The following is a 24417-nucleotide window of genomic DNA, read 5'->3' on the forward strand; positions in this document are numbered from 1 at the left end:
CAGTTGTTTTGAAGTCACCCCCCTCATCTTATTTTAAACTTTTACTTAAATTCAGTATTATCAATAAGTCCTTGTGTGAAAGCAATGTAATAGAAAGCCCTCAGGACTGGTAGTTGTAGAATGGTAGAATATGACAGCTGGACAGGATCTTAGAAATCATCTAGCTGAACTTTTTACTTTACAAATGAATTGCTTGTGGCCCAAAGACATGATCTTCTCAGGGCAATACAGTTAGCGAGTGGCAAAGCAGGAATAGAACCAGGTTAACCGGATTTCCAATCTTCCATTGCAGTGCTCTCTCCACACATCTCTGTTTCTTGTTAGTGACTTTGCTTACATTAGGGAATCTCAAAAAGTGGGTGCTGTGCAGGCAATGTGGAATAAATATCTTTTAAGCACTCAGCATCCATAAAATATTATTTGAATAAATTTAAGAACAATGTGACTATAGGATGCCTACTATAATACATAGATCTTTACTTTTTATTCTTCTATAAAAATTCACTGAATTTCCTTGCCAAGGATAAATACACTAGTAAGACAAGATCCCATCTTCAGGAAGTGTTGGGTCTAGTGTTATAAGCAAGGTGTGGAACCAGAGAGAAGTGGTAATTAATCTCACCTGGCATAACCAGGGAATGGTTCCCAGAGGAAACATTTGAGATAATTCTGGAAGAGTGAGTAGAATTTTGATAGGTAGAGAAGAGAGACCAAAAGCACAGAGACTGGAAAGTCTGGGGCATGGAAAGCCTTCCCGCATGGCTGAAGTAGGTACATCTCCAGAAGACAGGCTCCGAGCTTGACAGTTTGGAAGCGACTGCCGTGAAGGCTCTGGGATACTGGACGCAATGTTTAGTCGCTTGATTATAATGCCTCTCCATCCCAATTTTCATCTCCCCATAAATTGTTCTAGTCTTCTTTCGTTCTCATAGGATATGGCACCATGCTGAATGCCTTGTAATATACACTTAAATTAGAGAAGGGGAAAAGGAGAAGAAACTGGCACCCATCATCTTCTCTCTCTTTAAAACCTTTTTATTTTGTATTGGAGTATAGCTGATTGCAGAGAAGGCAATGGCACCCCACTCCAGTACTCTTGACTGGAAAACCCAATGGATGGAGGAGCCTGGTCGGCTGCAGTCCATGGGGTCGCTAAGAGGACACGACTGAGCGACTTCACCTTCACTTTTCACTTTCATGCATTGGAGAAGGAAATGGCAACCCACTCCAGTGTTCTTGCCTGGAGAATCACAGGGACGGGGGAGCCTGGTGGGCTGCCGTCTGGGGTCGCACAGAGTCGGACACGACTGAAGTGACTTAGCAGCAGCAGCAGCACAGCCGATTAACAATGCCGTGAGAGCTGCAGGTGCACAGGAGAGTGACTCAATCATACATATGTACACTCCAGTTCAGTCGCTCAGTCGTGTCCGACTCTTTGTGACCCCATGAATCACAGCACACCAGGCCTCCCTGTCCATCACCAACTCCTGGAGTTCACTCAGACTCACGTCAATCGAGTCAGTGATGCCATCCAGCCATCTCATCCTCAGTCGTCCCCTTCTCCTCCTGCCCCCAATCCCTCCCAGCATCACAGTCTTTTCCAATGAGTCAACTCTTCACATGAGGTGGCCAAAGTACTGGAGTTTCAGCTTCAGCATCATTCCTTCCAAAGAAATCCCAGGGCTGATCTCCTTCAGAACTGGTTGGATCTCCTTGGAGTCCAAGGGACTCTCAAGAGTCTTCTCCAACACCATAGTTCAAAAGTATCAATTCTTCGGTGCTCAGCTTTCTTCATAGTCCAACTCTCACATCCATACATGACCACTGGAAAAACCATAGCCTTGACTAGACGGACCTTAGTTGCCAAAGTAATGTCTCTGCTTTTGAATATGCTCTCTAGGTTGATCATAGCTTTCCTTCCAAAGAGTACGTGTCTTTTAATTTCATGGCTGCAGTCACCATCTGCAATGATTTTGGAGCCAAAAAAAAAAAAAAAAAGTCTGACACTTAGGATCTGTTATAGTTGGCTTCTGTGTTCCTTTGACATACCCCCATTATTGCAGATTTTTGTTTCATTTTACTTCCTTACTTTCTGGCACTACAAGAAATCCACTCCATGTGGTATATTGCCTGAGCCAGTCCTAGAATTAGCCATTTATCCAACAATCTCTTGTTACTTTTACTGGAGAATGGTCTTAGAGACCAGATCTGAGCACTAGTTGTCCTCTTTACTTTTGAGGTGTCATTGCCTCCAGGCCTTCTCAGCTGATAGAGCAAGGAAATATCTGTGTGTATATTGACCTGTAAATATACACATATCTATAAATATTTGCCTGGAGAATCCCATGGACAGAGGAACCTGGTGGGCTACAGTCCATGGAGTCACAAAGTGTTGGACACAACTGAGCAACAGAGGGCACATGCATGCACACACACACACACACACACACACACAGACACAAATATTTCTGTATGTAACCACCTGTATCTATATTAAGCTTAAGCTAAACATGAGTTCATACTGGTATCTCCAACTTTATAATCCACTACCACATGGCTCATTCTGGCCTCCTCTTCTTGTTTATCCATAAAGTCTCACTCCTATAGTGAGACACCTGGCTCTTACCACCTGCCATCTATTTACTTAAATTTTCAATTCCAACACATATGCATGAATAGCAGTATTAAAATTGTCACCCTAAACCATTGTGGAGAAAAAGTATTACCAACCAAAGTACTTATGCACCGCTTTTGTGTTTTTTTTTTTTTTTTGCCTTTAGTGTTAAAAATTCCACACGCTTCCAAACTTATCAGTTTAGCACATTTTCCCCTCACCCACTATCCTTATTTCTAAAATTTTTAAATATTTGTTTGTCACCTTATTTCAGATATGCATGTACATGGGATCAATATTTGAAGAAATTCAGTCAAAAATTGGGTAGCTTCTGTATAGTTCTTTGTTGTTCAGTCGCTAAGTCATTTCTGACTCTTTGCAACCCCATGGACTGCAGCACACCAGGCTTCCCTGTCCTTCACTGTCTTTTGGAGTTCTCAGATTCATGTCCATTGAGTTGGTGATGCTATCTAACCATCTTATCCTCTGCCACCCTCTTTTGTCTTCAGTCTTTCCCAGCATCACACAAAGTGGTTGTCTGAGGAAGCTTTACACATAACCGAGGAAAGAAGAGAAGCAAAATATAAGGGAGAAAGGGACAGATACACCCAACTGAATTCAGAGTTCCAGAGAATAGCAAGGAGAGATGAGAAGGCCTTCTTAAATGAAAAATGCAAAGTAAAGGAAACCAATAGAATGGAAAAGACTAGAGATCTCTTCAAGAAAACTGGAGATAGCAAGGGAACATAGTTCTAGGGCTTGTCAAAAATAGAGATACTTCCCATTTGGGGTTCGTCTGCTTGTTGAAACTGCTATATCACGAAGAGAAAAATAGTAAGTCCTCAAGACATAAACATCAGCCAAAAGTTTCATTGTCCGTTTATTCCATCTCAACCACAGTGACAAGCAATAGCCAGATACTACCTGTACTGTCCTGCCCTCTGCTGGAAGTGGGATTCTTTAATCTTCCAGATGGTTTGGAGTGCCAGAAGTAAGTGGGAGTGAATGGCAAATGGCTTGCTGAGCACGTACAGCAGAGTTTTCTACCAGCAGTACTGGGTTAATGTTAGAAGGAATTAAGGTGTTCCAACCCTTTTTATTACTTCCCTTAGGGAAAAATCGAGGGCTCATGATTAGACCCGCTCACAATCCTCACACCTCATTTGGGGCACTGAGGGCAAGTTTCTCCTTATCCCTTCACAGAAACACACAAAAAACAAAACTGATACCTAATCCAAGCTGCTATGAGCTGAGGATTTACGCACCACAAGAAATTCTCTTTCCCAGCAGAGATAGCAGCATATTTTTTAGGAAAGTATCTTGATATTTCTTTAAGTAAGAACAATAGACAAAAATCATGGCTCATCAATTTCACCTTTTCCCACGTGCAGGAACAAAACATTACAAGGTGGCGGTGGATATTTCAAATTTCGCAAATGAGATTTTTTTGAGTTCCTCCTATAAGGCATTCATCTCTCTGCACCAATAAGATCACTCATACACACACACACACAAATATCATAAAATATTTTCAGAATCAACTATATACTCTTGTGAATGGACGCATCCACACTTTGAGAAGTTTCTGGGTTTTAAATCCCTCATTTATAGAGTCCTGTGGAGCAACACAAAAGGATGGTTTGGAACGCAGCCTACTCTAAGTGATTCTGGTAACACTCTCCTAGAATGCTAGTAATGCTCTTACCATTCTCAAAACAGTCCCTTAAGTACTATATTTTGAAGTGACTCAGGTGGTTGTTCTATGAGAAAGTCATTTTCTAGGCAATTTCCTATGGAAGTGGCAATTTTCTTTCAACTACAGAGGTGATCCTGTTAAAGCCTCAATATAGGTCATCCTCAGGAAAATTATCTATTGAGATGGTGAAGGAAATGTTTCTCCATAGCTACCCCATCATGATTGTTACCATGGTGATCATTAGATATATTTGTTCAAAGATTGACCGTTTTAGTGCCTTTCTCTGACTATTTCCACATTTCTGTTATATACATTACTTTTTAAGGTGACCCTGAATTTTAACTGATATGTCTGTGTCCCCTATTATGCCCCTAGAACAACAATAGATTCAACAAAAGGATTTTTATCTATTAGTTCTGCCAGTTACCTATTGTATAAATGAAAGTTACAGCATATAACATAATTATCAATCTGATTCAACAATACGATTTATCTCTATTAGTGTTGCCAAATATATATGCTGCTGCTGCTACTGCTGCAGCTGTTCAGTCACCAAATTGCGTCTGACTCTTTTATGACCCACCCTATAACCCACCAGCCTCCACTGTCCATGGCGTTTTCCAGGCAAGAACACTGGAGTGGGTTGCCGTTTTGTTCTCTAGGAGATCTTCCTGACCCAGGATCGAACACACATCTCCTACATTGCAGGTGGATTCTTTACTGCTGAGCCACTGGGGAAGCCCAAGGTATATATATGATATATATTAAATAATTTGCAATATATAATTATTTATCTATCAATCTATTTATCATCACTCTCTGCAGGCAGCCTCCATTTTTTGTAATATACATGAGTAGAAATTATGTGTTATTAGATGCCCTGAGTCAAATTTTCCCTTTATAAGTCTGAGACAACCTGACACATGTATTTTTCCTCACTTAAAAGAAAATATGGAAAAAAGTGACTTTGCTACTTTTTTCTCAAATAAATTGCACGAAGATTGATGTGTGCATTACTCAGTAGTTGTAATAATGACAGGTCTAGCCAGAAAGCAAGGTGAATAGATGGATTAGGTAGAACATAAACAGAATACAGTACAAAGATACTGTTTGTATTATTGAGAATAAGATTGTTTTGAAATCCATACTGTGAAAATAGATTTCCCTATATATATGCTTTGTTATTAATTGTAGTCATGTATGGATGTGAGAGTTGGACTGAAGAAGGCTGAGCGCCGAAGAATTGATGCTTTTGAACTGTGGTGTTGGAGAAGACTCTTGAGAGTCACTTGGACTGCAAGGAGATCCAACCAGTCCATTCTGAAGGAGATCAACTCTGGGATTTCTTTGGAAGGAATGATGCTAAAGCTGAAGCTCCAGTACTTTGGCCACCTCATGTGAAGAGTTGACTCATTGGAAAAGACTTTGATGCTGGGAGGGATTGGGGGCAGGAGGAGAAGGGGATGACAGAGGATGAGATGGCTGGATGGCATCACGGACTCGATGGACGTGAGTCTGAGTGAACTCTGGGAGTTGGTGATGGACAGGGAGTCCTGGCGTGCTGTGATTCATGGGGTCGCAAAGAGTCGGACATGACTGAGCAACTAAACTGAACTGAACTGAACTGATGAAATGTTATTCTATGTTTTTCTATTCGGGTAAGTACCAGTAATATAATGTTTTATACTTTAGAGATTAAATATAAGCCTTGATTAAAGAGATGGTATAATCTAGAAGACAGGCTCTGCAACCTGACAACATTGCTGCTCAGTTTCCTCTTTGGAAACAGGGAAAAGCCCAGTTCTACATCATGGAGTTATTGTGAGCATATCAAATTAATTAGTGCATGGAATAAAACAGGCGAAAAATAAGCATTCAATAAATGTTAATTATGCAATATTTTGGTCTTATAATGCCACAACCTTTTTTTTTTTTTAATATTTTTGCACTTCCCTGGTGGTCCAGTGATTAAGACTCTGAGCTTCCAATGCAATGTGTGGGTTCGATCCCTGGTTAGGGAATTAAGGTCCCACATGTTGAGGGAGGCCAAACAAACAAACCTCTTGCTTCACTGAACCTTTTAAAAAAAGATAATCCAGAAAAATTTTATTATATTGGAATACAGCTGATTTGCGATGTTGTGTTAGTTTCAGGTATACAGCAAAGTGATTCAGTTATGCATATACATATATTTATTCTTTTTAAGATTCATTTCTCATACAAGTCATCACAGAATATTGGGTAGAGTTCCCTGTGCTATACAGTGGGTCCCCATCTGTCATCTACCTTATATGTTTTACTCTGTGTATGTTCCTAATTTATTCCTTCTGCCACGTTTCCCTGTTGGTAACCATAAGTTTGTTTTTAATATCTATAATTCTACTCCTGTTTTGCAAATAAGTTCTTTTGTATCTTTTAAAAAATAGATTTCACATATGAGTTATATCATATATTTGTTTTTCTCTGTCTGACTTATTTCACTTAATATAATAATCTCCAGGTCCATCCATGTTGCTACAAATGGCATTATTTTGTTCTTTTTATGGCTGAGTACTATTCCATTGTATATATATACACACAATGATTTCTTTACCCATTCTTCTTTTGAAGGACATGCCTTGGCTATTGTAAATAGTATTACAATGAACCTTGGAGGTACATATATCCTTTTGAATTACAGTTTTCTCAAGAGTAGGATTGATGGATCATATGATAGTTCTATTTTAAGCTTTTTAGGGAGCCTCCTTATTGTTCTCTATAGTGATTGTATCAATTTACATTCCAGCCAACAGTGTAGGAGGGTTCCCTTTTCTCCACATCTTCTCCAGCATTTATTTTCTGTACACTTTTTTGGTGATGGCCGTTCTGACCATTGTGAGGTGATACCTCACTGTAGTTTTGATTTGAATTTCTCTGATAATTAGTGATGTTGAGCATCTTTTCATGTGCTTTTTTCCCCATATGAATGTCTTCTTTGGAGAACTGTCTATTTACATTTTATGCTCATTTTTGATTGGATTGCTTGAGTTTTTTTTTTTTTTTTTTTTTAATATAGAGCTGCATGAGCTCCTTGTATATTTTGGAGATTAATTCTTGGTCAGTTGCATCATTTACAAATATTTTCTCTCATTCTGTGGGTTTCCAAACTGTGCAGATGCTTTGAACTTTAATTAGGTCCCATTTGTTTATTTTTGCTTTTGTTTCCTTTACTCTAGAAGGTGCATCGAAAAAGATATTGCTGCATTTTATGTCAAAGAGTGTTCTGCCTTTGTTTTCCGTCTAATAAGAATTTTATAGTGTCTGAAACAATCCATTTTAATTTATGTGAATCATTAAATACTTAACAAATAGATGCTACTAGATTTACCAGTTTCTCAATCATCTGGATTGTTATGTTCTAGCTTACAACAAAACTTGAAAGAAATTGAAAAGTAAGATGATTTTCTTAGAAGTTATAGATCAAATATCTATCACTTCATGGAACAATAATCCTTAATCTATATTATCATCTGGATAAAACTGGACCTCATTCTCACTGCGAAATCAACCTGAATTTGGTGTGTAATTGGAAAACAAATATACAAATGAAAAACATAATACAACTTGCCTAAAAATTTAGAAAGTAATTTACCAATATATTCCCCCAAAAGCCACCAAAGAGAAGTTTCAGTCATAATATACAACAAAATTATTTGAGTCCTCTTTTCCACCTATCTTCTTAGAGTCCTGCCCCACATAGTAGAGCAAATCACCGTAAACTGTCATCCCCAGGGCTTCAAACATCCCCTAAAGTCATCCTGGGTTGATCTTTATCTTGCTTGCCCTCCTTTTCTTTTCTTTCTTTTTTTTTTTTCCGTGATTTTCTTTGGCAGCTCTTTGTCATCTCCAGTTTAAAGCAATCCAACTAGCTCAACTGGCTTGAACCCTGTTCAGTTTTTTTCTGGTACTCTGACTGTGTAAGTCCCAGGAAATTAAGAGGCAAAAGAGAAATCTTTTTAGTGGGCAGGGAAAGAAAGAGGATATGAAAATATCTTACTATTTTTTCTGAAGCAAATTGAGTTGCAATACAGGGGGAAAATCAGAATATATGATAATTGATATAGACTGAGGCGCGCGCGCACTCAGTTGCTTTAGTCATGTCCGACTCTTTGTGACCCTATGAATTGTACTCTGACAGGCTCCCCTATCCATGGGATTCTCCAGGCAAGAATACTGGAGTGGTTTGCCATGCCTTCTTCCGGGGAATCTTTCTGACCCAGGGATTGAACCCACATCTCCTCTGTCGCCTGCATTGTAGATGGGTTCTTTATCCAACTGAGCCACCTGAGAAGCCCAATATAAACATATACTTATATAAATATGTATTATTTATCATTCAGTTATTATTCAATTATGTTTACTATTCAACTGGTAAAATAAATATAAAAAATAACTAATTACAAAATCGTGACTTTAGACATATGGCAGGCTTACTAACACTTAGGCCTATTTTAACAAATAAAATGAAGAGCAATTGATCCTAGTCAAAAAATAATGCTATTTTATATCTTAAAGTAGTTTCATAAGTATAAGCATGTGTTTTGGCTAGTGTCCTTTATTTCCAAATTTAACAAAAATAATACTAAAATTCTGCTTTATCAGAATATTTAGTTGAGCTACCCTTTTGAATTGTTAAGCCATTTTTTGAACCTCTGATCATTTTTTACCTTATTTTGTTTAAACAAAAGAACTTAATGCCTTATCAGTCAGATGATCTTTTAAATTCAATAGGAAAGAATTTCTGCTAATTTGTAACGTTCTATTGGAACGTGAACGAGAAAGGGAGGGTCAGAACAGCAGTACTGACTAGTACCCTGTTCAGTAAATCTTACTTTTCAGTTTCTCTGACTCAGCTTATTGCTGATATGCCATTTCATCATGAGAAAGTAGAATCAGGAGTGGATAATTTGATATAATGTTATTACCAAGTGATAAAACATTTGATTTCTTTATACTACTGCCTAAACACACCCCAAAATAAGTTTTGAGATAAGTAATAGGTTTTGGGGCTTCCCAGGTGGCACAGTGGCAAAGAATCTGCCTGCCAATGCAGGAGACGCAAGAGACTTCGTTTCTATCCCTGGGGTGGGAAGATCCCCTGGAGGAGGAAATGGCAATCTACTCCAGTATTCTTGTCTGGGAAATCCCATGGACAGAGGATCCTGGCAGGCTACAGTCCATGGGGCCACAAAGAGTTGCGCATGACTGATGAGTAAGTGACTGAGAATGCAGGAATAAGTTTTGAGGTATTATATTGTGTTACAGACTGTGTGAGCATTTGAAAAATGTTTGAGGTTTAAACGAAGATGAATCAATAGTTGAAAATATTCTTCATGTAAAAAAGCTAGGAATTTCATCCTAGGGATGAGAATGACACTTCTTTGGTTCATACTTACAAGCAACTTATTGAGTAAAATATAGGTTTCTCTGAGCATTCCTTTGAATATTTACAAGAAAGTTACTCTCTACCAAAAGGAAGCATTTTTCTGATATACACTTAACTTCTAAAATAAAAATGATTACAACCAATAGCAAGAGTTTCTGAGCCTCAGTCTAGTGTCTGACTCTTTGCTATAAAATCACACTTTTATATAAAGCTTTACCAGCTAAACAAATTATTTGTCTTGACTTTTTGCCTTAGACAAAAGTTTAAGGTATATCTAAGGTGTAGACCTTTGGGAAAGAAAAATAAATCATTCAGTTCTTCCGTGTATAATTCTTTGTCTCCATCACAACTGCATATTAACAGTTTTTCACAGTGAGTATAAGTAGTGTTTTATGCTTGTGAGAAAATTAGCCCAGAAGACAAAACTATTGCTATATGAGAGGATGAGTTCTCATTTAAGTACTATTTTAAAGTCTGAGCTATTTAGAGGAAATTCTGTTACCGTTAGCCAAGCTGTCAGATAATGCTTGAAGACTTATTCCACAGGGCTATTCTTTATTTCTGTTAGTCATGTTTAGTAACTTTGAAGACATGTGTAGATTATAAAGTTGTGTCATAAACTAATCATTACCACAGGAATGACAGTACATGGTATACAAATCAATAATGATTTTTTTATGCCTTTCTTTTATTGGCTGCTTTTTATACCCATATGAAATTATTTTTCTGTAATATTTAAAGCAAACAGAAGCAAAGAGTTCAACATAATAAGGTAGAGAGAGGCAATTGTAGGTCCTCAACTGCCTAGCCTAATTATGAGTTTTGTTTCTGCAGAAAACCAAACAACAAACAGTAAGATACTGAATTAATGGGCAGAATTTTGGTTGTCGTTTGTTGTTTACCCACAGTTCCCCTGAGATGTCTGCTGTGTTCTGAAATGTGAAGAAGCTAATGGCAGGGTATTTTCTTCACTGGTATTCTAACCCTTCAAGTCTAGTATTACTGAAAAAGAAATCTCAAGCCCTAACAAATTTGCCTTGAGACAGCTCTGTCTTGATATCAGAAAGTAAGACCAGAGTTTTGGTAGGCATGAGTTAACTAGCAAGCAAAAAAACAAAAAAACAAACAAAACAAAACAAAACATAAAATCTGCGCTTTTTTTTTTTTTTTCCCATTGGTTCCAGATCACTAACTACTGGACAAGGTAGGGGCATTAGCAAAGATTTTATGAACTATTGTAACATATTTTCCCAACCTGTCAGGCTAAGAAAAATAATGAAACATTGATAGAATAAATTAGTTATATGACATTGGGTAGAACACTGTTTGTTTGCATTTACTGATTAAACTTGAGGGAATACATTTTCTGTTACCTTATGCTTTTTTCTTTATTTTTCTTCTTTTATTCTAATACTTAAACCCATTGAGTTCATTTTTTTTAACTGCCCCTCCAGGATTCTTAATTCTTCAGTTAGTAATTATATAATATTGTACCTTATGTGTCTTAAAAGCACTTTTTTTCTACCCACATGCCGTGGCTTGTAGCTAGTACTTGAATGCAAGTACTTACAGTACTGAGTTATTCTTTTCCTTATGTCTACTGCAATCAATTGAAGTGGTGATGAGTATTGATAACCATTGGTTTATTCTATGTCTTGACAGTTGAAGTTAGGACTAAACATGTTTCAGACGAAACTACACAGGAAGCCAATGTGAAACCTATTATATATATTAAAGATACTGGGATTTTAGATTCTATCACTGTCTTTATTATCTGTAAAATGCAAAAATGCTATGTTTATAATTTTATTCATACTACTCCCATACCCTTCTTGCTATCATTTCTTGGATTAAAAAGAAATTGATTGAGGAAGCGAAACTCAGTGACAACATTTCATAGTTTACTGTTAATGAAAATCTTCAGGACACATGATTTTCTTTTTGCAAATAAATATTTTGCCATAGATGCCTTCTTGGAGATTATCTGTTTGAATAAGCAAATCTATGAATAGTGTTGAGTTAAAGAAGTTTAGCTAAAGTTGGCTGACAGGCAAGAAACCTCACAGGACAGCACTACCTTGGATAATTTATTATGGTGTGACACCAGGTCTGACACAGTTTCAGGCTTTTAAAATTAAAAAATAGTTTTTTTTCAATGTGCCACAGTTGAAAAAGCAAAAACTTATTCAAAGTAGATCAAGCAAAAATGTGATATTTCTGCAGGCTACAGTGGAATTTCAAGGAAAGAAGTTCAGAATGAAAAGCCAAAGCTCAAGGACAAAAAGTCAAGTAATTTTCTAGTTCTCCCTCTTCCTTACTTCCTCTTATGTATTTTTTCTACTTTCCTTTTATAGATTGATCCTCTATGTTTATCTTCTTTACTTTTGCTTATATTATTGAAGTCAATATATTAATTTACAAAGAGAAATACAACACCCAAATGGCAGTGCATATTTCCTCAATAGGCAAAGGTAAACCTAATAAACAATTTGTTGAGCATGAATCAGATAAGGTGAACTAGGTGTGTCTATGTAACTTTCCAACAGCAGCCGCTTCTTTGAATTTGTACCCCGTCTCAGAGCCCTTGTTGGAGTGATGGGCTGGGGTGGTGATGTTTGTACTGTGCGATTCCATGATGACTAGACAATCTATATATAAACCTAATCATCGAGTCTCAGTATTTAGAATTTGAACCAAGGGACACAGACATGAAATAGTTTGAAATTTGTGTATATTGTTCATTGAAGAAGCCATGACGAGGGACGAAATCAGTGGGAAAAAATGGGAGTCCTATACAGAGTGTTCCTTCTGTTTTAAAAATAATCTTTTCCCATTTGGCCAGAAACTAGACACGGCTTGCATGTACTGTAAGAGAAGGGCTGTTATAAAGAAGCAGCACCATGATGGACATCAGATACAGGCAACATATTCAATACCAAAAGGTAAAAAAGGATAATTTTTAAATAGTGTTTGAAAAGGTGGGTGATGAGTAGGAAAATAGCTTGCTGAATTACAACTTTGTGCCAGGAAGTAAGCTAGTTGTTTCTGTGCCACCTCACTCGTTCCCCACAACAGCCCTGTAAATTAGGCATTATACCCTTCCTTGGAGATTAGGAAACTCACGTTCACTTGTTAGCGCCACAAAGTTCATGAACAACATTTTGCTGAAATATAAACCCAGGTCTATCAAACCGCAGAGACTATCTTCTTTCTCTGTCACTTTCTTCCTGATGCAAGGGGGAATTCTATTTAAAATCTCTCAGTGGAGATTAGGTTTATATACAGATTGTCTACTCATCACGGAATCATGGAACTGCACAGTACAAGCATGACCACCTAAACACATCACTTCAGCAAGGGCTCTGAGAGAGGTACACATTCTAAGTGGCTGCTGTTGGAAAGTTACACAGACATAAAGTCATAAAGATTCAGCTTCTCCCACATGCCAGGGGTAGTGACATTATGGATACAAAAGTGGAGTTCTTGGTTCCTTATTTTAGTGACTGTTTTCCTCTTCTGAATATGTGAGTCAAGATTGGTAACTTGAGTTATGCTGGAGGCAGTAATATGGGACTCAAAATCCCTGTCATTTTGTTTGGCAAACATTGAATTAAATAGCAAAACAAACAAAGGTCACACCCATAGAATAAACAAAGTGAGTAAGACATAAAATTTTATGAATGCCCTTTTGTCATCCTAAGAAAATAGTAAATGTCTTTAAGATTAGCACTACTTTATCTGAGTAATCTCAACTATGTGTACTTGGCACGAATTCTGACGGCATTATGAGTTTCTGTCTGGCATTTTGGAACCATACATCAAATGGACTATAAAAGAATACTATGATCTCTCATGAATCCTGGAACATTACTATTTTATTTCTGAGAAGTGAGAGTCAATCATGAAGAACTTTGTGTGGGTGTTTAGAGTTCAAAAGTTGGTGTGTAACTGACTGGCATAATACTTGTTGGCATGGAGATAGTTTTTCTGAATAAAAATGTAAAAGTGTTTTCACTGAGAGAAATGACATCAGGGTGAAATGAATACATTTCTCCTGATATTTTTACCTACTGTCAGATATGTAGTATAGAGCTTTTACAGGAAAAGGAAAAAAAAATGGCATTGTTATTACTTTTTGAGAAAGGATTTCAAAGTTGTTTAGAAAACTGGCCTTACTTTAAAGCGTATGCTCAAACTAGTTCTTGCATCTTGTCTGAAGAATCAGCAACCTAGTTTGTTTTCATAGCTCTTCCACTCACCTGGTTTTTTTCTGGAAATATGGCTGGGTGCCTGGACTGACTTGCCAATAAAAAGGACTAAATATTTCTCATAAAATATAGTTAATAAAACTTTCTTAAATGTATCAGTGAACTGGTAGTAATGTAAGAAAATTTCAGGTCAATTATCTAAGTTAAGTCAAGAGCTCAGAAAGGTAAATTGAGAAATAGAATTGGCTTATGTTTCTAACCATGTTTCTCCATGGCCCCACAGGATATTACAACAGGAACCACAGCCCAAGACTTGTTCAAGATAAGGAGTCTAATAGAAAAACATGCCTCTCCCATAAAACTAGGATGTCAAATGGATGGTGAGCCAGGATTAAACCTTCCCTTTCTACGTGACACCCCAGAATGTAACAAGGAAAATCAACTTTCTTGAACATAAATGCTGTGCTGAGAAGAATAAAAAGCTGTAACTGAGAATTTGAACCACATTCTGATTGGTAGACTCAATCTGTACCACAGGTCCAGTATCAGTTCAGTACAGTTCATTTCAGTCGCTCAGTCGTGTCCGACTCTTTGCGACCCCATGAATCGCAGCACGCCAGGCTTCCCTGTCCATCACCAACTCCCGGAGTTCAGAGTTGTGTCCATCGAGTCAATGATGCCATCCAGCCATCTCGTCCTCGGTCGTCCCCTTTTTCTCCTGCCGTCAATCCCTCCCAGCATTTATAGTAAGAAAGAAAAATAAAGGATATATGGATTGGAAAAAAGAAGCAAAGATCTCATTATTTGTGGTTTTTATAAATAGACATAGAACAGTAAAAAATTTAAAGACAAACTAACAGAAGAAGACATTTTAATAAGGTTGGTGGCTACAATATTATTATGTAAATACAATTCTATATGATTTGATAGTTTTATTTGTAATGGCAAAAATTATGGAAATAACTCACACACTGAGAATAGTTTGAACAAAATAATGTGACATAGAGAAAAAAACAAATTGTATACAGTGACACGGAGAAGGCCATGGCACCCCACTCCAGTGCTCTTGCCTGGAAAATCCCATGGACGGAGGAGCCTGGTGGGCTGCGGTCCATGGGGTCGCTAAGAGTCAGATACAACTGAGCGACTTCACTTTCACTTTTCACTTTCATGCATTGGAGAAGGAAATGGCAACCCACTCCAGTGTTCTTGCCTGGAGAATCCCAGGGACGGGGGAACCTGGTGGGCTGCTGTCTATGGGGTCGCACAGAGTCGGACACGACTGACGTGACTTAGCAGCAGCAGCAGCATACAGTGACAATAAATTATTGGCAACCTACTTTCTTGGGTTGATCTTGGTTGATTTGTATGTTACACATACACAAATATGTGTATGAGAAAATTGGAGCAATTTTTGATTTTTTAAATAACTGTTACATTGTTTAAGAGACTTTATTTTTAACATGTGGTGACTGGGTTAGGTTGATCTTTTATAATGGTGATTTTTTTTTTAAATTTATTTTTGACTAGGCTGGGTCTTCATTGCTCTGCTCAGGCCTCCAGCTTTCTCTAGTTGTGGCGAGTGGTGGGCTACTCTCCATTGTGGTGTGTGAGCTTCTCACTGAGGTGGCTTCTCTTGTGAAACGCAGGCTCTAGGCAGGGTAGTTGTGGCATGCAGGCTCAATAGTTGAGGCTCCGGTTCAGTTCAGTTCAGTTCTAGAATGCAAGTTCAGCAGTTGTGACAAACGGGCTCAGTTGCTCTTTCGTACAGGGAACCTTCCTGGACCAGGGATTGAATCCATGTACCCTGCATTGGCGGATGGATTCTCATCCACTGCACTACCAAGGAAGTCCAATTTTTGATTTTTTGAGGAACTTCCATACTGCTTTCTATAGTGGATGAACCAATTTATACATTGCCATCAACAGTGCACGAAGGTTCCCTTTTCTCCACATATTTACCAGTACTTTTTATCTCTTGTCATTTTGATGACTGCCAGTTTAAGAGGTGTGAGATAATATCTCACTGTGGTTCTGACTTGTATTTACATAGTGACTAGTGATGTTGATCAACTTTTCATATATCTATTGGCCACTTGTATGTCTTCTTTGGAAAAATATCTAATTAGTTCCTCTGCTCAGTTTTTAACTGGATGGTTTGCTATTGAGTTGTATGAATTTTTAAAATGTATTTTGGATATTAGCCCCTAATCAGATATAATTTGTAAATGTTTACTCCCATTTGGTAGGCCAACTTTTCACTTTCTTGTTTCTTTTTCTGTGATTTTTAGTTTTATTTGCTCCCACTTATTTATTTTTGCTTTTGGTGTCATACACAAAAAGACAATTTGCCACAGTTTTGTCAAGAAGCTTTTCACTTATATATTTTATAAGAGTTTTATGATTTCAGTTTTTATGTTTAAGTTCTGGGCTTTTCAGTTTTTGTGAGTGGTGTAAGATAGACATTCATGTTATTCTTTTGCATGCTTCCCTGGTGGCTCAGAGGGTAAAGCGTCCGCCTCCAGTGCGGGAGACCTGGGTTCGATCCCAGGGTCGGGAAGATACCCTGGAGAAGGAAATGGCAGCTCACTCCAGTATTCTTGCCTGGAGAATCCCATGGACGGAGGAGCCTGGTAGGCTACAGTCCACGGGGTCGCAAAGAGTCGGACACAACTGAGCGACTTCACCTCACCTCATACATTTCCCAACACTATTTATTGAAGACCTCTCTTGTTAAATATTAGTTGACTTTATTGTGAGGACTTATTTCTGGGCTCTAGATTCTCTTCCATTGGTCTATACTGTTTATTTTTATGTTAGTCCCATATTGTTTTGATGTCCATAGTTTTATAGTATGATTTTGAAATCAGGAGCCTGATACATCCAGCTCTGTTCCTTTTTCTCAGGACTGCTTTGGCTATTTGGGGTCTTTTATGGTTCCATACAATTTTTAGAACTGCTTTTTCTATTTCTGTGAAAATGTATTGAATTTTTATAGATACTGTATTGAATCTATAGATGACTTTGGAGAGTATAAACATTTTAACAATATTAATTCTTGACCCATAAACATGGGATATCTTTCCATTTGGTTGTGTGTGTTTCAGTTTCTTTCATTGAAGTCTTATTGTTTTAGTATATAGATCTTTCACTTCCTTGGTTAAATTTATTCCTAAGTATTTTATTGTTTTTTGATGTTATTGTGAATAAGACATTTTTAAAAATTTATTTTTGGATATATTGCAGTTAGAATATAGAAAAACAACTATTGTAATTTCTATATGTTGATTTTGTATCCTACAACTTCACAATATTTATTAGTTCCAACAGTTTTTTGGTGGAGGCTTCAGGATTTTCTGTATTTAAGATTATATTACCTGCAAACAAAGACAATTTTACTTTGTTCATTTCCAAATAAGAGACTTTTTCTTTTTCTTGCCCAGTTTCTCTGGTTAGGATTTCTAGTACTTTGTTGAATAGTAATGGTGAGAGTAGGCCCTGGAGCACAATTCTGCAGACCAGTGACAGAGAGAAAGCCTGAGCCAGGTCCCAAAGCAGCTGTGGGGCCCTGGCTATTGGCATGCTCTCCCATGTCTGCAGATATGAGCACTGCAGTGGATGTTAATGATAAATATCAGGTTGGCAGTGTGCAAGTGCACAGCTGAGGGAGGTAACCCCAGGTGTGCATATAGTGGTAGGAGTCAGCTGCAGGGATCCAGTCTGTCATCCTGAGTAGAGCATCACTGCTGGGAGGTTTGCCACACTGTGCTGTTTTTTTGTTGTTGTTTTTTGATTTTTTCAGTAGTAAAATCTTCATTTGTCTGAAACATGGGTCACTATACACCACAGTCTCTCTCACTGCATGACTGCAATTGGTAACCTGTGGTTTTCTTCCATGTCCCTAGCCATCTCTGTAGTCTGTATATATGTCTCAGCTTTGCTGAATCTAGGTGGGGTAAAATCAAAAAGGGAATTTCATGTGGTGCCCTAAAGGCTGGGGAAGCTTTCTTTTCCTTTCCTGGTGAGAGGAGCTCTTCTTATCTGGGAAGTTCCCTCTTGGTGCTGAGTAATGGATGATGCAGACAAAATGAAGCTGTCTTCCTTCTCTTGATGTGCAGTGATTCTCAGGTTTTCTTCTTTGTTTGTTGCACTGTGTTGCTAAAGTTGGACTCCAGAGCTCTTTTTGTGTGTGGATAGCTGGAGTCTCACTCCACTTTATCAGGTCTGCCATTGTGACATCTGTCTTTGCCATCATCCAGATAATTTCCTCACTTCTATGTTCATTTACTCATCCATCCATTCAACAAATATTCTAAAAAGTTATATGCCATGCAGAATTATGGATACTAGAGTTGTTCAGATGCTAAGTCATGTCTGACTCTTGTGACCCCAAAGATTGCAGCATGACCAATTTCCCTATCCTTCACTATCTCCCAGAGTTTGCTCAAACTCATGTCCATTGAGTTGGTGATGCCATACAACCATCTCATCCTCTGTTGCCCCCTTCTCCTCCTGCCCTCAGTTTTTTCCAGCATTAGGGTCTTTTCAAATGAGTTGGTTCTTCACATAAGGCAGCCAAAATATTGGAGCTTCAGCTTCAGCATAAGTCCTTCCAAATTTGGAAAGGTTGAATTCCTTTTGGGTTGACTGGTTTGATCTCCTTGCTGTCCAAGGGATTCTCAAAAGTCTTCCCCAGCACCACAGTTTGAAAGCATAAATTCTTCAGTGCTCAGCCTTCTTTATGGTCCAACTCTCACATTTTTACATGACTACTGAAAAACCCTTAGCTTTGGCTAGATGGATCTTTGTCAGCAAAGTGATGTCTCTGTTTTTTAATATGCTGTCTAGGTTTGTCATAGCTTTTCTTCCAAATTTCAAGCATCTTATAATTTTGTGTCTGCAGTGCCAATCCACAATGATTTTTGAGCCCAAGAAAATAAAATTTGCCACTGTTTCCACTTTTTCCCCTTCTATTTGCCATGAAGTGATGGGACCAGAAGCCATGATCTTCATTTTCTGAATACTGAGTTTTAGGCCAGCTTTTTCACTCTCCTCTTTCATCCTCATCAAGAGGTTCTTTGGTTTCTCTTTGCTTTCTGCCATTAGAGTGGTATCATCTGCATATCTGAGGTTGTTGATATTTCTCCTGGCAGTCTTGATTTCAGCTTGCACTTCATCCAGCCTTGCATTTCTCATGGTGTACTTTGCATAGAAGTTAAATAAGCAGGATGACAATATAGAGCTATGTTGTACTCCTTTCCCAATTTTGAACCAGTCCACTCTTTCATATCCAGTTCTAACTGTTGCTTCTTGACCTGCGTACAGGTTTCTCAGGAGGCAGATAAGAATTCTGGTATTCCCGTGTCCTGAAGAATTTTCCACAGTTTGTTGTGATCCCCACAGTCAAAGGCTTTGGCATAGACAATGAAGCAGATATTTTTCTGGAATTCCCTTGCTTTCTCTATGATCTAACAGATGTTGGCAATTTGATCTCTTGTTCCTGTGCCTTTTCTAAATCTAGCTTGTACATCTGGAGATTCATGCAATGCTGAAGCCTAGCTTGAATGATTTGGAGCAATTACTTTGGCACCAACCTAACAGAAAAACGATAACTCAGATTTTATGGAAAATCTCAAGTTACCAAATTCTATTAAATTGATTACTTACTGCAATTCAATATTATTTTAGTTCCTTTCTATCTTTAAAATGTATTATCCTAATGAAAGGATATGCAACTACAAATATTAACTACTATAGAACGCAAAGGCTATTTTAAATCTCTATATGAAAGAAAACTGGCCTAGAAAATAATTTCAAAAATAATAAAGGGATAAACAGAGGCAACTGAAGATTTTCAATTAAACTATTACAGCTTCCACTTAGATAATGCAAGTATTGCAAACCAAGGTTAAGGAAAATCAATAAAATTACTATGGACAACTAATTGATGAACTGAACAGACTCTCCAAACACAGGTGCTTAGAAGTGGAGGGAATCATTCAGATACAGAGCATCTTGTCTAATTATTTGTAAATATGTCTCCCTTACGTGAAACATGTCTATCAGACTGTGAGCTATTGAGGACAGCAGACTTGTCTTACATATCGTATTGTTCACTGATGCGAGCATAGCAGATAGCAGAGTACCTAGCACATGGAAGTTAATGTATCTGAGTAAGAGATAGGCTGTGAGTAATCTTATAGAGATGATCAGTGACTCTGGGAAAAGAAACAGAGTATGTCTGCTGAATTCTTTCTTTCTTTTTTTTTTTTTTTTTAGCCTCAGCCTATGTGCAGAGATCAAATTGCCAACATCCGCTGCACCATGGAAAAAGCAAGAGAGTTCCAGAAAAACATCTATTTCTGCTTTATTGACTATGTCAAAGCCTTTGACTGTGTGGATCACAATAAACTGTGGAAAATTCTGAAAGAGATGAGAATATAAGACCACCTGACCTGCCTCTTGAGAAACCTATATGCAGGTCAGGAAGCAACAGTTACAACTGGAAATGGAACAACAGACTGGTTCCAAATAGAAAAAGGAGTACATCAAGGCTGTATATTGTCACCCTGCTTATTTAACTTCTATGCAGAGTACATCATGAGAAATGCTGGGCTGGAGGAAGCACAAGCTGGAATCAAGACTGCCAGGAGAAATATCAGTCACCTCAGATATGCAGATGACACCACCCCTATGGCAGAAAGTGAAGAGGAACTAAAAAGCCTCTTGATGAAAGTGAAAGAGGAGAGTGAAAAAGTTGGCTTAAAGCTCAACATTCAGAAAACGAAGATCATGGCATCTGGTTCCATCACTTCAAGATGGGGAAACAGTGAAAACAGTGTCAGACTTTATTTTTTAGGGCTCCAAAATCACTGCAGATGGTGATTGCAGCCATGAAATTAAAAGATGCTTACTCCTTGGAAGGAAAGTTATGACCAATCTAGATAGCATATTCAAAAGCAGAGACACTGCTTTGCCAACAAAGGTCCGTCTAGTCAAGGGTATGGTTTTTCCAGTGGTCATGTATGGATGTGAGAGTTGGGCTGTGATTAAAGCTGAGCACCGAAGAATTGATGCTTTTGAACTGTGGTGTTGGAGAAGACTCTTGAGAGTCCCTTGGACTGCAAGGAGATCCAACCAGTCCATTCTAAAGGAGATCAGTCCTGGGTGTTCTTTGGAAGGAATGATGCTAAAGCTGAAACTCCAGTACTTTGGCCACCTCATGAGAAGAGTTGACTCATTGGAAAAGACTGTGATGCTGGGAGGGATTGGGGGCAGGAGGACAAGGGGACGACAGAGGATGAGATGGCTGGATGGCATCACTGACTCGATGGACGTGAGTCTGAGTGAACTCTGGGAGTTGGTGATGGACAGGGAGGCCTGGCGTGCTGCAATTCATGGGGTCGCAAAAAGTCGGACACGACTATGTGACTGAACTGAACTGATGTGCAGGTTACATGCACTATTTTCTGCTTTCCATCTGCCTCAGTAGGGGTGGCCTATTATTTTATAGTTATACATGTGGCTGGGTGGGTAAATTCTAATTTAGTGGTGAAACATCAGCAAGCCTGTTGTGCCACATACATCAGTCACATTTCTGAATTAATCTTGTAATGAATTTGTTATTTTATCTCCAGCTGTTGGAGTCCTATGTTTGCCTCTCAGTTCTAACCTTAGTTGGGAAAGAATAGTGCCATTTATTGTATCTCCATGTACTACCAACTCTAAAAGGGCATTCTGTTTTTAAAATGAAAGTAAAAATGTGCATTAATAAAAGTCAGTGTAGCAGGACTTATAACAAAAAGCAAGTACCTCTGCCTCATTGCTGCCCCAACTCCATTGCTGTTCCAACCTCTCAGAGGCAACCATATTCAAATGTTTGTTTTTATTAATACTTGTCTTGATAGTTTTCTCATTAATTCAATACAATTCAACCTTTATTTAGCAACTTACTAACTTTAGACTTAATCTATAAAGAAAGCTGAGCACCAAAGAATGGATGCTTTTGAACTGTGGTGTTGGAGAAGATTCTTGAGAGTCCCTTGGAAAGCAAGGAGATCCAATCAATCCATCCTAAATGAGATTAATCCTGAGTGTTCATTGGAAGGACTGATGCTGAAACTGAAGCTCCAGTACTTTGGCCACCTCATGCAAACAGCTGACTCATTTTAAAAGACCCTGATGCTGGGAGGGATTGGGGGCAGGAGGAGAAGGGGATGACAGAGGATGAGATGGTTGGATGGCATCACTGACTCAATGGACATGAGTTTGAGTAAACTCTGGGAGTTGATGATGGACAGGGAGGTCTGGTATGCTGCACTCCATGGGGTCAAAGAGTCAGACAGGACTGAGTGACTGAACTGAACTGAATTGACTTTCTTCTATATTGCAGAAGGATTTAGTGCGTTTATTCTATCCTTGGACTAAGAATTTGTTAGGGATAGCATTATATATACTAATATCACAATTATGGCGAAGACGTTTTCATCCGAGATTGTAAGATGTGTGTGTGTGTGTGTGTGTGTGTGTGTGTGTGTGTGTGAAAGTCTGACTCTTTGCGACCCTTTGGACTGTAGCCCGCCAGTCTCCTCTATCCACAGAATTTTCCAGGCCAGAATACTGGAGTGGTTGCCATTTCCTCCTCCAGGGGATCTTCCTGAACCAGGGGTTGAATTGCAATTCCCTTTCCTGGGTCTCTTGCAATGGCAGGAGGATTCTTTACCACTGAGCCACCAGGAAGCCCAAGATATGTGTATTGCCTAGTATATAAATATGCATTGCACATTACAGACACTCAGTAAATAGCGTGAATGTATACAATTTTAGGTTCAAACTTTTCCACTTAAAATGTGAATAATTCCTTCTTATTAAACATTCATAGGAAACGTCTTTTTAGAATGACTGATATTAACAGCATATGCCTATGCCATAATTTATTTAACCTTCAATGTATTCTGAAATAGTTAGGAGGTTTTCCAGTTTTTTTTAAGTTACAAATAACCTATCAGTAAACATTCTCATAATAAACTACATCTCTGATCCTTGGAGTAGATTATTAGAAATAAAATTACTGAGTCAAAAGTTCTTAATATATATTGCCAGTTTCATTTTCAAGATTTTGCCTATGTGTACTGGTAATAACACAATAAAGGAGTAATTATTTCACTGCATATTGTTCAACCCTAAATGTATATATGCTCTAAAACTCTGCTAATTTTGTAAATTTAAAATGGCTACCTTGCTTTAGCTTGCTTTTTTTAAAAAATTTGTTTTGCAAACTTTTTATTTTGTATTGAGATTTAGCCAATTAACAATACTGTGGTAGTTTCAGGTGAACAGCATAGGGCTCAGCCATACATATACATGTATCCATTTCCCCCAGCACAATCCCCTCTCCCATTCAAGTTGGCACGTAACATTGAACTGAGTGCCATATGCTATACAATAGGTCATGTCCAACTTAGAAGAAAGTCAATTCAGTTCAGTTCAGTCACTCAGTCGAGTCTGACTCCTTGCGACAGCATGGACTGCAGTATGCCAGACCTCCCTGTCCATCACCAACTTCCGGAGCCTACTCAAACTCATGTCCATCGAGTCGGTGATGCCACCCAACCATCTTATCCTCTGTCATCTCCTTCCCCTTCTGCCTTCAATCTTTCCCAGGATCACGCTCATTCCCAATGAGTCAGTTCTTCGCATCAGGTGGCCCAACTATTGGAGCTTCAGCGTCAGCATCAGCCCTTCCATTGTCTATTCAGAACTGATTTCCTTTAGGATGGAGTGGTTGGATCTCTAATCCCCTAAAAGTGCCAAATATGACCCTTTCTTATGTGGCCCTTTTACTTTTACAGACTTCTCACCTCCTCTTTCTAATTCTACAAATTCAAGTACTGGAATATGCTACACTTTCTCAGGCCCCTACCCTCTGCACGTCCAGTTTATGTTCTCTTTAGTTCTTTCCTTGACTCCTCCTTTGGGTTAATAGGTGATTTGGGATTTTTTCCAGCACCTACCTGGTGCATTTCTCTAGCATAACACTTAATAACACTGTTTTGCAATCGCTGACTCCTTGTCTCTTAGACTGTTAAGTGTCCTTTTCTCCATAGTTCCTAGCAAGATGATTGATAAGGAGTCAACGGATGTTAGCTGTTTGAAGGAGAAAGCATTGTAACACTTCAATACCAGTCACTCGATTAAAACTTTTCAAGCTGCTTTCAGTTTCACTTCAATAACTTTCTTTTATTGACCCCTTTCTCTTCGCACTCTCTTTTCCCTCCCACCTACAACCTTTTCAAGTAGCGCACCTAAAACTTCTGTAGGTGACTGGGCAGGGTGTCAAGCCTCACTCACTCCCACGTAGGGATTCGTCACGTCAACGCGCTGACGTCACGCGTAGCGCTGACGTCCCGCCGTCAGGCCCACCGGCAGAGACTTTGGAATCTCTTTTTTGCCGTTAAACGGGGCAGCTTGAATT

Source organism: Capricornis sumatraensis, chromosome 13 (assembly GCF_032405125.1).
Source record: "Capricornis sumatraensis isolate serow.1 chromosome 13, serow.2, whole genome shotgun sequence".
Lineage (NCBI taxonomy): Eukaryota > Metazoa > Chordata > Mammalia > Artiodactyla > Bovidae > Capricornis > Capricornis sumatraensis.